Genomic DNA, 13,819 nt, shown 5'->3' with positions numbered 1-13,819 from the left:
AAGTCAAGCACCACGACTGACAAAAGGAAAAAAAAAGAAAGAAGTTTACATACATAAAACAGGTCATCTGTAAGCTGAGAAGAAATGCCTTAGGAGAAACCAATCCTAGGAGAACTAAAGTTGAACTTTCAGTGTCTATAGGCATAATAAAGGAAAACTCTCATGTAGCTACACAGTCTATGTTGCTCTGTTATGGTAAGCCTAGAAAACAAATACAAAGTTCAGCGTTCTCATACACAGTATAATAGCAAAGTTTTCTTGTGATAAATGAAAGAAACTTTAAGCCTTGACCTGAAAGATGATTGATTAGTCATAAACTGATATGGTCTTGTGAATACAATCTAGGAAGAAAATACAAGAGAGAAGCAGAAGAAATGAAGGAGATATTCATTTAATTTATTTTTAATTTTAGAAATAAAGTTAGCTACAATACAAAAATCTGTATAAACCTTCGTTAACAACAGAGACTGTCTCGGTTTTGTGTAGCTATGTCAAAATCCCTGATACTGGGTGTTTTCTATAAAAACTGTTTACTAAAGTTACAATTGTGACTGGACAGTCCAGCCAACCTGGAACTAATATCTGTCAAGGACTCTCTGGCTGAGTCAAAGCGTGTCAGAGAAAGGGCAGGTATGGGTGTGTGGGGAGGGATCTTCTCTGTGCAAAGAAGATCAAATGTGAAGAGTGTCCTCACTTCTAATCAGAATAAACACTAGCCAGCAAAAATCATAATCATTCTTTCCCCGTGTGATATCTCCATGATCCATGTAGACTTAGGTCTCTCCTCTCAGAAAGCTCCCATGGGTTTTTGATACCAGAGTATTAAGGACTAAGTTTCCAATACATGAGTGTTTGTGGGAGTACAATTAAGCCTTTACTCAAATCATACTTGACAGTGAGAAGGCAGTCACATTATTGGGAAGAAACAAAATTTTCTAAAGTGACTTGAAAGCCAGAAATTTGAATTAGATTAGCCAGCACCTTTGAGGTTGAGAGGACAATGAAGTTACCAGAAGGTCTTGGTCAGTCTGATTAACAGCTTCTGAAGCAAGGCTGGGCCTTGAGGATACTCAGGATACTTGAGCCTCAGGATACTGATGCTACAATCCATGATTCTTTTCAGAAATTTGGCTCCAGAACTCTGAGGCAGGTGGATGATGATTTGTACGGCGGTTTTTAATTTGAGGAAAGGCAACATGAGCTGGAAGCTTGTTGGAATTCACATACTTGGATCCTACTCTAGACCTACCAATTATAACCTTCTGATCAGAACTACTGATCTAGAATATTCTGAAAGCTTGCCCCAGAAAGACCTCATAATTGATAGGGTTTCCTTCTCAATATTTAATCCATTTGCTTATTACTCTGACATGTAAAAGGAGAGAAAGGAGATAGATAAATGTGTATCTATTCTCTGCCTTTTGCACCAGAAACTGTAAAAGGGTAAATTAAGAACATTAAGGCTCTTGGTTCCAGTTTCATGGTCAAGTTCTGCAAGACTGCTACTTTTAACTACATTTAAAATGTTTGTTGTTTTTATTGATATTGGTTTCAATCAGATAGCATGGACTTACTGTAACATCGGTCATGTGTACCCAACCTGAAGGAAATGTTAGCTTTTGCATAGAATACATGTGCAAAGATTCCCATTCTGAACTTTGATTATATCCATGTGCCCATCATCCTTTCCACAGGATTAATTCATTTTTCTTGATAATTTCCATATTAACAATTTATATCCTGTGTTTCCTTTTTGCCTCTGAATTTAGCAATAATATCTTCTTTACCTTTATTATATTTCTTCATGGCTAGTGAAATACAAAGGAAATAAAAACAAAGAGGGTACTGCCTGTATCTATTCTGTACCAGGCCTGGCAGGAAATTTGGGTCAATACCTTTATCTTCCATTTGGTTCCCATGAGTGTGACTACCACCAACCCTAAAAATTACATGTCCCCCTCAGTTGTGCAGTGCATTTCATTTGGTGTTTATAAAGTCATTCACTCATTCAAACTCTACTTAGCTTTTTTTTTATTATGTGAACTTCATTTGGTTGGGTTTATAGGTCTCATGCTCCAAAGAAGGGGAAAAAAACCCAACTCTCTTTTTGTGATTTTCTTTCTTAGCAAGACCTATAAAATAACCATAATCTTAGCTTAGTGTATTCAAAATACTCTGTTTGAAAATGTACTTAAATTCTAGAAAGCTTTATAAAAATTTAAATTACAATGCTACTGTCTTTTGTACTTGTCATTATCTTTCCGAGACTTGTCACTTTCATGGCAGCACACACTGTATTTTACTTTGTGTTTAAAAATTATTTATGCTGAGCCATAAACTAGCTTTTTAAATGAATATTCAACAATGCCTTCCAAGTGGTGAAGTGTTCCAACCCTTGTCTTAAATCCTTCCCACACATAACTTCTAAATTCACTCTTTGAAGTTCAGCTCTGATCATGTCACTCCTATGCTCAAAATTATCAATGGCACCCTGTGGTTGAACAAATAAGCCATGTTCTCCCCCCTTTTTCTTTCTGAATTCTGCTTGCTTATCTTTGCTAACCTGGCCTTGGCTTGCTTTCAGCATATTACATCCCCACTTCAGAACATATATCAGAAAATGCTGTGTCTATAAGCTGCAGAGGTCATATTAAATGCGGTAGGGGCATTAATAACATTATTATTAACAGTAACAACAAAAATTGGTAGCATGAGAGTAAACCAGTAGTGGCTATTGAATTAAAATTCTCAGGAGCTCTGTGATCCCAATCGACCTTCACTGCACTCCTTTTGGGATTTCTCTACCAGTCCTGAGATACCTGTTTCTCTTTAAGTGGTCAGATGCTGAAAAAGACAGAAGAAAGACAATTCCCATTTACATGCCAGCTATCAAAAATTAGAAAAATTTCCAGCCAAGGTTCTTTAACCTATTGGAGAAGTATATATTTTATATCAGCCTCGTATCTAGACCAGAACCCACCTGGCCTGAGCAGGCTAGCTTAGGGGAAGATTATGGCTTTCTGCAGAAGACACAATTATGGGGAGGAGGAAGTGGGGAAATTTTGAGCTGATTTATACAATACAGTCAAATGAACTTACTCATTTTAAACAAAAACTGAGAATCTTATTGAGTTTTGTTGCTACAACTAACTGCGGACTGGGATACCTCATGTCTTGAACACCAAATGTGTATGAGTTGTCCAAGTCTACTTTTCTCATATTTCTTCTTCCCTTTCAGCAGTGTCAAGACTACAGAAATGACCTGTCTTACCTTTCCAAAGACTGAGATTGTTCATGACTTGCCTGTTCTAGAAATGCTTTCCATCTAGGAAAAGTACCCATGCAAGAGGAGGAAGGGACCATATTGGGCCTTTCTTTCTGGTGACTTCTGAGTTCACAAACAGTTCCAGACTGTAAAATAGTTACTGCTCTCCAATTCTGGATAGAACAAACCTAAGTCATTTACCTGCATTCTAGCTTATTCCTTTTCCCTGGAAGGCAGCTTCTTTCCCTCTTTTGTTAAATGTAACTTTAATGTATTGTTATTCAAATGACATTTTGAATTTGTAGAAACAGTATCTCCACTGATTTTTGAGGGGAAACCATTTTTATTCACAAAATATGAAAACCTAAATATGACTCAAATTTTAATAGAATTATAGCTTTCTTTAACTTAATTACATGAAGATTCCAATAGGCATTCTATTGTCTCTAGATTCATTTATTCATCAATGGGGCAGTATTGGTTTATAACTGCATCGATGAAGAAAGTATGCATAGTAATACATACTTGACAAGATAATGCTTGAATTATTCTGATGCCACCTTTCTGAAAGTATTTCATTCTTTTGAGGTTTTTTTGGTTACACAAATAGAAGAAAAGTAACATTAGTCAAACAAATTCCTTTCAGTATTTAATTAGAATTAATTATTTATCCATTATTTGACTTGAAGTATAACCAGGATTTTATGCCAACATTTTAGACGTGAGGGTTTTTTCAATGAGGAATGGATCCAATGAATTTAATCTCATGAATGCTATAATAAATGACTTTGTGTTTAAATTAGCTCCAATATACATAGTGTTAAGGAGACATGAATATCTACCAAAGTTTACATTAATTTAAAATGCTTAGCAAAACACACAATTAAGACTATTATTCTATGTATCTTGAGTGACTGAAAATAGAACTATGTATTGCTTCGTGTGAAGAAGGGTGAATATAATATCTAGATATCTACTTGGACTGGATGCCATTCATTTTGTGGATAATTACATTATCTACTTTCTTCCATTTCACATCTTTGGCCATAAAAAGTGGTATATTATCTAAAAACACTGCTAATTTAGCAAAAACTAATAGCAAACATAGTCTATTTTTCAAAAGTAACTACTTCTATCTTAGAAACAAAAAGAATTTATGCATTTTGTACTTTGATTCAAATCTACATCAATTTACAAAAATCGTTTTGTTTTGCAAATGAGTAATGAACATAAAATACAAAATAGCATGATAATTTTGGCAACCATTATTTGATTAGCACTCAAGATAAATATGGTTTTAACTTCCTCTTTCTAATTTGTCAAGGATACATGTACTTTTGGAATGTTTACTAAATTTGTGTATTTGAATTTGTCCCAAGAATTCATAGAATGGAAAGACTTTTAATTATAGGTACCCCAGGAAATGAGTTTATTTGCAAGGTACTTAGTATTCTAGAAAGTTTCTTGCCTTAGACAATTTTCTTCCAGAAATGCCCTGTAAGCACTAGATAACAGATTGCTGTGAACTTGCCTTTTCTTGTATGAAACCATCCAAACACTCCAGGAGACTTCCAGAGACATGACACCAGTTCTCTTTTCTGGAAACCTGCACAATGAGTTCGTCATAAACTTATTGGTAAGTAATAAAACTTAGCATGCTGAGAACACTTCCCCCAAAAAAAGTCTAAAGGGAAAGAGAAATCCATGTAAATAAGAATCTAACAATATAACTTGACAGAAGAGATACAAAAAAGTTATAATTTTAGTAAGATGTTCTTACTTTCTGTGCTTATTAAACTTCAGGAAATCTTATTGAAGTTAACATTTTCAGAGTCTCTGTCAAAGTCTCCCTTCAGCAGTTATTTTTTATGAAAAATATGGCACACTATATGGAAAATATTCAAGTAGAATCCCAGCAAGTGGTCTTGTGCACCATAAAGGAACACTGTTTTTGGCTACCCTGATAGCCATTTTGTGTATAGGTATTGAGAGGTGTCCTGAATTGTGGTCCTTTTGTTTATCTCCTTCCATGCTTGCCATAAATCAAAGTGTAGCTTCTGTTTACAAAGATTCCAGAAGTTCATAGAATCAGTTGCAATTCATCAAGTGTGTGTATTCTGTGGCATTGGGGGCAAGATAGATTTAGATCTATGTCATATTTAAGAACCAGCTGGAGACTTTCCCAATATTAATGGACAAATGCTGCAACTCATCAAGAGCCCACAAGATCATGGCAAGACCTTTAAATGAAATTCTGGCTATAATTACCTTCTGGTTGCCAGCCAAGGGTCTACACTTCATCTATAACTTCTGACAATACTCATCCTGCCTTTGATAGAATATGAGTTGTCAACTGAGAAGTATAAATGACAGGGACATAGGAATAAACTTTTCCAAAGTGGGCTTTAAAGCTGCATACTTTCCGTTAAAGTTGGTATTTCTACTCAAAGGCTGGCAGCTCAACTCTAATCTAGCAACATAGATCTGAGAATGGTGATTTGAAGTCATACTGGGCAAACATATCCCTGAGATACTGCCCTGATTGACCAGCAAAAAATAAAACTGAAGGTGTATCTCAAATAATAGTGTGTCATCCATAAGCTAGAAAGAGCTCAAGACTCCCAGATTAAGCCCCATGCCAGGACTGGCAGCCACAGTGAGAGAGAAGAGAGAGAGAGGCAGACAGAGAGAGACAGAGTTAGCCAGAGAGACAGAGAGAGAGACAGAGAGAGAGAGAGGAGGTGGGAGAGAGAATTGGTATTTCTTATAGGCAGAAGCTCATACTTATGAGATTACTCTATATACTAATCTAATATAGTATACTTGCCTTTTGTGAAATTACTATTTATATCAATTATAGAAGTTCGTTTTTTCTTTCTTTCTTTTTTTTGTGGGTTATGGGTCTTGAACTCAGCCTGGGTACTGTCCCTGAGCTCTTCAGCTCAAGGCTATCGCCCTACCCTTGAGCCAAGCCCCACTTCCCATTTTCTAGAAGTTACTTGGAGATAAGAGTCTCAGGTCCTTTTTGTGTCTGGGTTGGCTTTGAGACTTGACCCTCAGATCTCAGCCTCCTGAGTAGCTAGGATTACAGGCATGAGCCACCTTGTCCAGCAAGTTCGTTTTTTTTTTTTTTTTGCATTTTTTTATTGTAATTAGTAAAAGGGTTACATGATATTTGCCAGATAGAAGGTGCATTAATTCACATACATTGATACCCTTTCACATGTCTTGGTACCCATTTCCCTCCCCCCCACACTCCCCACCTGTCTTGGTTTTCCCCCCTTCCCTATCAAATTTCAAATAACCAAATACAAATAGCTGCACGCTCGGTCGAAGAGGACGACCATCCCCGATAGAGGAGGACCGGTCTTCGGTCAAGGGTATACGAGTAGCTGCGCTCCCCTGCTACCTGCTAGAACCTCCAAACAAGCTCTCTCAAGTTCGTTTTTTTTTTTAATGATGAGTCTGGGAGCCCTATAAAAGCAGAGCATGCAAAAGCATCTTTGTTCCCTGTAGCTTGTTTATTATTTATGAAATATTTCATTAGAAATATATGTAAGAATTAGTGAAAGATTTAGCATGGAATATTTCTTACAGAGTAGAGTTTATGGTTATTTATGTTTATATGGTTATATGGTTGTATGTGGTTTTGGTCCAGGATCTTAAATCTTCGAATAAACTCCTACTTTTGTAATCATATTTTAAATATTTTATTAGAAATTTTTTCTTTATTACAATGAAGATGGGAATATTTCTGAATACTAATAATTACATTAAATTTTCTTAAATATATGCATTTGTCTTCTCCAGAGATTACTGGATAACTTTGAGGATGCTTTATTGTAATTATTCACTAAGTAAATTATATTTATTAATATTTATTTTGATTATATATTTATTTATGTGGAATAATTATTATAATTATTTATTAAAGTAAATTATTTTATTTTCCCCTTTCTAATGATAACATAGACATCGATGAATCTCTAAACGTTAAGCTTTGTCTAGTCCTTTAGTTCATATGTGACAAATTACAAATTAATTATATGTTGATAATTCATTCATTTGGATAAACCTTTCATTGTTTGAATGATAATTAATAACATTTTAAACATAATAAAATAGTATAGTCATTGAATTCATAGAATATTCTCCCAAGGGTCTCTGATATAATAAAATATTTTTTTCAATTATCTAGTTCCTTATATCCAATATTTAGTTTTCTGATTACATAAAATCTGAAATGCTTTTTGTGGAGTAGAACAATTATGTGTATCTGATATTTCCATAATGCTAGAAATAATATGGAATTATTGCTGTTTTTGAAACCAGCAATTCCATGTGAAGAAGTACATTAATGATAATCTGAGTACAGAAGAGATGAAAACAAGTCCTTAGTATTCCTTGTAATTAAATGGTCTTGAAATAGCACACTGTTCATTGGTTAATATGATAAAAACTGAGATATAGCAGCTGCTTTATCATCAACAGACTAATAACAAATCTAACACCTACAAAATGATCATTGATATTTTGTGCAAAAGGTTAGTAGAATAGCAATGATACTTATCTGTAATAAAGAGAAAAATGAGAAGAGTAAAAAGGAAGAAAATGGAAAAGAAAAAGAAAAATGAGATAAAAGAACATAAAGGGACTGAAACAGACTCTTGAATCAGAGGAACATTCTGTTTATGCAAACACATTACCCAGAAATATAATATAAAGAAAATAATTTGACAAAAGGCAACAATGAATAAATTCATAATTATTAATAAATTTCATCTTTATATTATTATTTCTAGGATTGACAATGCATTATTATGACTATGTAAGTAATAGACTTAAAATCCTGGTTCATTCTAAAATGTTAACTAGTTAATTTTACATCTCTACTGGTACTTATATTCAGAGTCTGGACTCTGTCCTACAGCTTAATTGTGCAAGGCTTCCACTCTACTATTTTAATCATAGCTCTAATATCCCACCTGCTCTGGCTTTGAACTGTGAGGCTCATATCTCAGCCTCCCGAGTAGCTAGGATTGCAGGAATGAACTCTTGTGCCAGACTTTTATTTTTGTAGATTTATGAAAACTACACGCAGTCATTTTCCCCTGAACTGTTTAAACTTCTGGCTTAAATGGTAAGTGAAAGAATTTGCTTGTTTTTACTTGAACTGTGTTGATCCTGACTTGCTGAAGTTCTAGTAGGGACTCTGGAAAAATGATTCCACTAACTTCTCATGGATGGTCAGGGAGAGGCTGACATTTCCTCCATAAATACTAAATCTTTATTTCTGTGAGTAGAATCCACCTTGGCTTCATTATCACTATATCCTAATCTGGTTGTTTCTGGTTATATCACTAGTGATATAAACTTGAGTACAGACCCAACAGAAAAGAAGAAATGGAGTCTGTGCCACCAATCACACTACATCTCTCCTTACAAATGCCCATTAGTTTTCCTTTTCCCAAAGATGCTTTTGTTACTTTTTAGCTGCTGGTCTCCATATCTTTTTCTTCCAGACCTTCAATGTTTTCTAAATACCCTTTCCTTCTTTCCTGACAATATCCACAAAGATAATTTTTTTCTCTACTAATGCATTGCAATCAGTAGTTTTAGGTTTGCCATACTTTCAGCCTTGCCAGTAACATTTACAAAAAATGTGAAGTGAAAAAGGACATAAGGGATCATACAGAGGAAACCAAAATATTTATCTTTTCCAGAAGTAAAATTTTACATAGGTAGTGGAGCATTCTACTACATTAAAAACATGGTTCAAAGCCAGCTCAACAGGCACATCCAAGAAACTCTTATTTCAAATTACAACACACACACACACACACACACACACACACACAATTTAAATCATATGGAATGACAATATGTGAATGATTCTGAATTACAGAAGTATTTCATGTACTTCATACATGAAGTTCCAGGGGCAGCACTGGCCAAGACCCATTGTATTCATCCATTGATTTGTTGCATTGAAGCCCATTTATAAAACTAATTTAAAATATCTTTGTAAAAAATTTAAAAAGAGCTATTTCCCATGTACCTCAGCCAGAGTTTAGTTGATTAGTCATATTTACAAAATGCACAGAGTTTTCTTTTGAAATTTGAAGCAATAAAGGTCTTTTATTTTAGCACTATGTTTTAGGACAACTTCTGATAGTGGAATTTAAGTAGATACAACTATGGGTAACTTGAGCTTATATGCTACATGGTATTTGAAATAAACACAAGCATTTTTTAAAAAGCAGAGCCAATTGTACTACTGTGTATTGTAAGAAAATGGTGTATTTATCAGTATATTAGAAATGGCCATCATTCCTTCAAGAAGGATGAACAAAACCAGAGATTCATTCACTTTTATTTAGGTACTTGTTAATTATTTAACAGTGTTTTGGTTTTTACTCAGGGCCTCACACTACCCAGTGGCCTTTATTAACTTACTTTTTTCTCTCTGTCAAGGTCATCATATTTTCTGTATCGCAAGATTCAGTGCTAACATTCTCCAATTGATTTGACTTCTCTATAATATGAATTATCAAAGTTGCACCTATTTTTACACTTTTTATTGTTTATAAAACAAGAAATGCAATTTGTCCTCCTCTTTTTTGGATTAGATTGTGCCATTTGAAATTCTATTAGCTATTCTTTTGCTGTTTTCCTCCATGTTTAAAATAATAAAAGTACAGAGGGAAGACTCCGGGGATTATATAATACTGGTAATGATGAAACTGATTGGAATTCAGTATAAAGATGTATGGATATATAACAATGAAATTCTCTCTCCTGAATAACTGATACGCCAATAACAAAAAATACATAAAACAACCAATTTATGTAACTGTCTTAAAATATTTAGACTTTCACTGTAGCTACACATATGCATGCATATATGTCTATACATGCATATCTATATATGCATATAAGTTCATATATAATTTTCCATATATATATTTGAGATTGTAGGTGTAAGCCTCTTGCAATAGTCTTGGCTGTATTTTAACTCAACTTTTTTACTTACTGCCTGAGAAAATGTGTGTTTGTCTTTTTATCATGCTTAGCAAATCTCATTCAATGATTACAGTCAGCTGTGCCGACTCCATGTAGTTATATTAACTTTGTCTTACATCAGTGCTTATTTGTACATATTTGCATGAATATATAATTATGACTAAAATTAATATTTCCTTTCTTTTCTGAGTTTTATTATGGATGTAATTATTGCCTTTTAAAATTGCTAAGCTTCCAGTATACAAGAATTTTCCTGTCAGGCTGGAAATCTATCTTCATTTTTTTTCTTACTTTATATGTGGGAATCTACATCATGTGGTTTATATCAAAAATGATTCCTTCCAAGGACTCTGTTTCAGCAATCATCATGAGATTTTTCCCGCATCATTATTAGAATTCCTGGCTTTTTGCATCTGGGGTTAGTGGTCCTGGGACCTGAACTCAAAAATAGTCCTGAGAATGATTTGCTCAAAACGAGTGCTCTACCATTTGATCCACAGTTCCACTTCCGGCTTTTCGAGGTTGATTAGAGATAGTAGTCCTGCATAAGCTGGCTTCCAAACAATCCTCAAATTTCAGGCTCTTGAGTAGCTAGAATCACAGGATGAGCTGGCATGCAAAATGTAGATGCTTTCTGCATTTTTGTTTGTCTTTTTCTTGGATTCTTCTGGATTCCTGCACTTCTCTTGAATCCAATTCTATGAGTTTGGATAAATGAATGTTTTTCCCACAGTTTTTATTGTTTGTTTATATTTCCTTTTTTATTGATAGCCTATTTGACTTTCCTCATCTATCAAATAAATTTAGGAAGTAAGAAACATTATTTTATTCCTCACTGATCTTTTGGCATAGACAATAAGGTGAAAATTATGATAAGGTCCTAGCACAATGATGTTCATTGCAGCACTATTTACCATAGCAAAGATATGGAACCAATCCAGATGCCCCTCAGTTGATGGGTGGATCAAAAAGATGTTGTATTTATACGTAATGGAATTCTATGCTGCTGTCAGAAAGAATGACATCGCCCCATTTGTAAGGAAATGGAAAGACTTAGAAAAATCATATTAAGTGAAATAAGCCAGATTCAAAGGAAGATAGGCTCAATGGTTTCCTCATCTTTCATAATCAGTAGAAACCTTGGGCTCTTATAAAAGAGATTTGCAATAGAGCAAAACCTAGATACATAAGGCCATATAGCATGACGCTAAATGAAAGAACCTCTAGGATATAGAAACAAAAGCCATATAATGAGTGCTTGTTGTCCTTAATGTACTATGTTATCTCTCATCTCTTTTGCTGTCCCTTGGTTATAGTATTTTACCTTGTTATCTGATATATTGAATATATGTTTATTTGAAATAGGATAGGGGAGGGGGGAAAACAAGATGAGAGGCAGGGGTCGGGGGGAGGGAAATGGGGACCAAAACATGAGAATGGTTATCAATGGTTGTGAAGAAATGCAACTTTTATCTGGTGAATATAATGTAACCCTTCCACTAATTACAATAAAATATATAACAATTATGATAAGGTCAATTAGTAGATTAAGAGTATGCTGAAATTATCTGGAAAATTAGAAATAAATAACTTTCCCCAATGAGGAAAAGTTGCTTATTTTCCTTCCTATTTAATCTAGGGACACAAAATTACTGGATTTCAAACTAATAGAGGAGTTTAACATTGGCCAAGTAGAAAATAAGGAGAGATATTGTTTGAGAATCTGTATGTTCTGCCTTTGATTCCAACCACAAGGCTTGCATAGAATTCAAGTCATTTCAGAGTTAAATAGAAACAGAAAAATTAAATGATAAAAAGGTTGTGGAAAATAGAAACTGGTAGCTGCCATTGGGTATTTCCAAGACAAAGAAGAAAAAAACTGCAACACAGAACCCAATCTTCTCCCCTGCCTTGCTCTGTCTAAGGCAGAGGAGAATATTCTAGCTTAGTGACCACAGAAGTGAATCGTGATTAGCTCCACTCACCCCAGTAATAAACACAGAATGAGTAACATTAGGCTTCAGGAAGGCAAAAAAGCCATCATGGGTCATAGGTAGGAGGGAACGAGATATCCAGGAACTGAAACATCACTTGACTTTGGATAATATGGAGGATCCATCTTGAGAAGAGTTCAGGCAGTACATGCCCATATCTTGGAAGTGTAAGTGCTGTTGGTGACATAGAAGAGGTGTTCAGCGAGTTGCTCTGCACGTTATAGCTTAGTGAAGCAGAAGGAGAGGCAGAAGGGAACAGAGATGAAGGTATCCCACTGCTTCTAATGATACTAAGTCACTTCCTGGTAGAATAGCACTTGCTGAGTAGTAGTGGACAGAATGATGATTTTTTTGGGAAGAAAAGGGCAGCACTTACCTTCTCCTGCAATGACTGCAATAAAAAGGAAAAGCACTGCTCTGTGGAAGGAATATGCTACTTGTGTCTGTCCCCTGAGGTGTTAATTCTCTCCTTTCTCCCATGGGATCTTGCAATGTAGGCCTAGCTATCAGGAAAAATTCTCCTTCTCTATCTGTGAACAGATATCAAAATCATTTCTGTCTAAATCATTTCTGAAGCCATCAGTATTGAACTGTATCAAAGGATATATTTTATAATTTTTAAAATTATCTTTATGTTGTTATACAAAGGGATTATAATCCAGTGTGTCAATTTGTGAATACAATGTATTTTGATGGATGCCACCCCTTTCTTCATTTTCCCCAATTCCTCCCAGCCCCATCCATTCCCTTAATTTTCCTAGTTTCCTAGGATATGCCTTGAATATCATGACTATTCTCATTCTCCTTCCTCTCTTCATTCATTTATACCTCCTCCTGATCCAGCTTTAGCTCATCCCAAGTTTTTTAGTTTAATTTTCACAGATATACATTTAATACTTTAACTGCATTCTCCCACCCTTGCTCTTGTCATCCCCCCATCCTCCCTTCATGACTTTAAGTGTAGTTACCTAGTAGTCATTTTGTTAGACTGTGAGTTATTCAAAGGATTTACAAAATTGAATTCTTTTGGCATACACCATACTTCAATTAAAATGTTTATGGACATGTGCACATACTAATTTACTTGTTTATTTACTAATTAAGTCAAAGGATTTTTTTTATTATTTATTTTATTTGCCAGTCCTGGGCTTGAGCTCAGGGCCTGAGCACTGTCCTTGGACTTTCTCAAGGCTAGAGCTCTACCACTTGAGCCTCAGCACCACTTCCAGCTTTTTTCTATGTATGTGGTACCGAGGAATTGAACCCCAGTCTTCGTGCATGCTAGGCAAGCACTCTACCACTAGGCCAAACTCCCAGCCCCAAGGGATCTTTTTGAAAAAAAAATTACATGAAAATTACATGAACTAAAAACTTAACTGGGTAACAAGTGATTTAAATTGAATGAAATGAAAATTACGTCAAACGGCTTACCTTCACAATTATGATTAGTACTAGACAAAGAGACTAAAGCCTTTTTAATTTTTTTATTTATGCATTGACCCTCCAGAATCATGCAATGTAAACCAAAATTAGCATC

This window comes from Megascapheus bottae, chromosome 5 (assembly GCF_031878675.1).
Source record: "Megascapheus bottae isolate mThoBot1 chromosome 5, mThoBot2.hap1, whole genome shotgun sequence".
NCBI classification, from domain to species: domain Eukaryota; kingdom Metazoa; phylum Chordata; class Mammalia; order Rodentia; family Geomyidae; genus Megascapheus; species Megascapheus bottae.
This window is presented reverse-complemented; position numbering follows the sequence as displayed.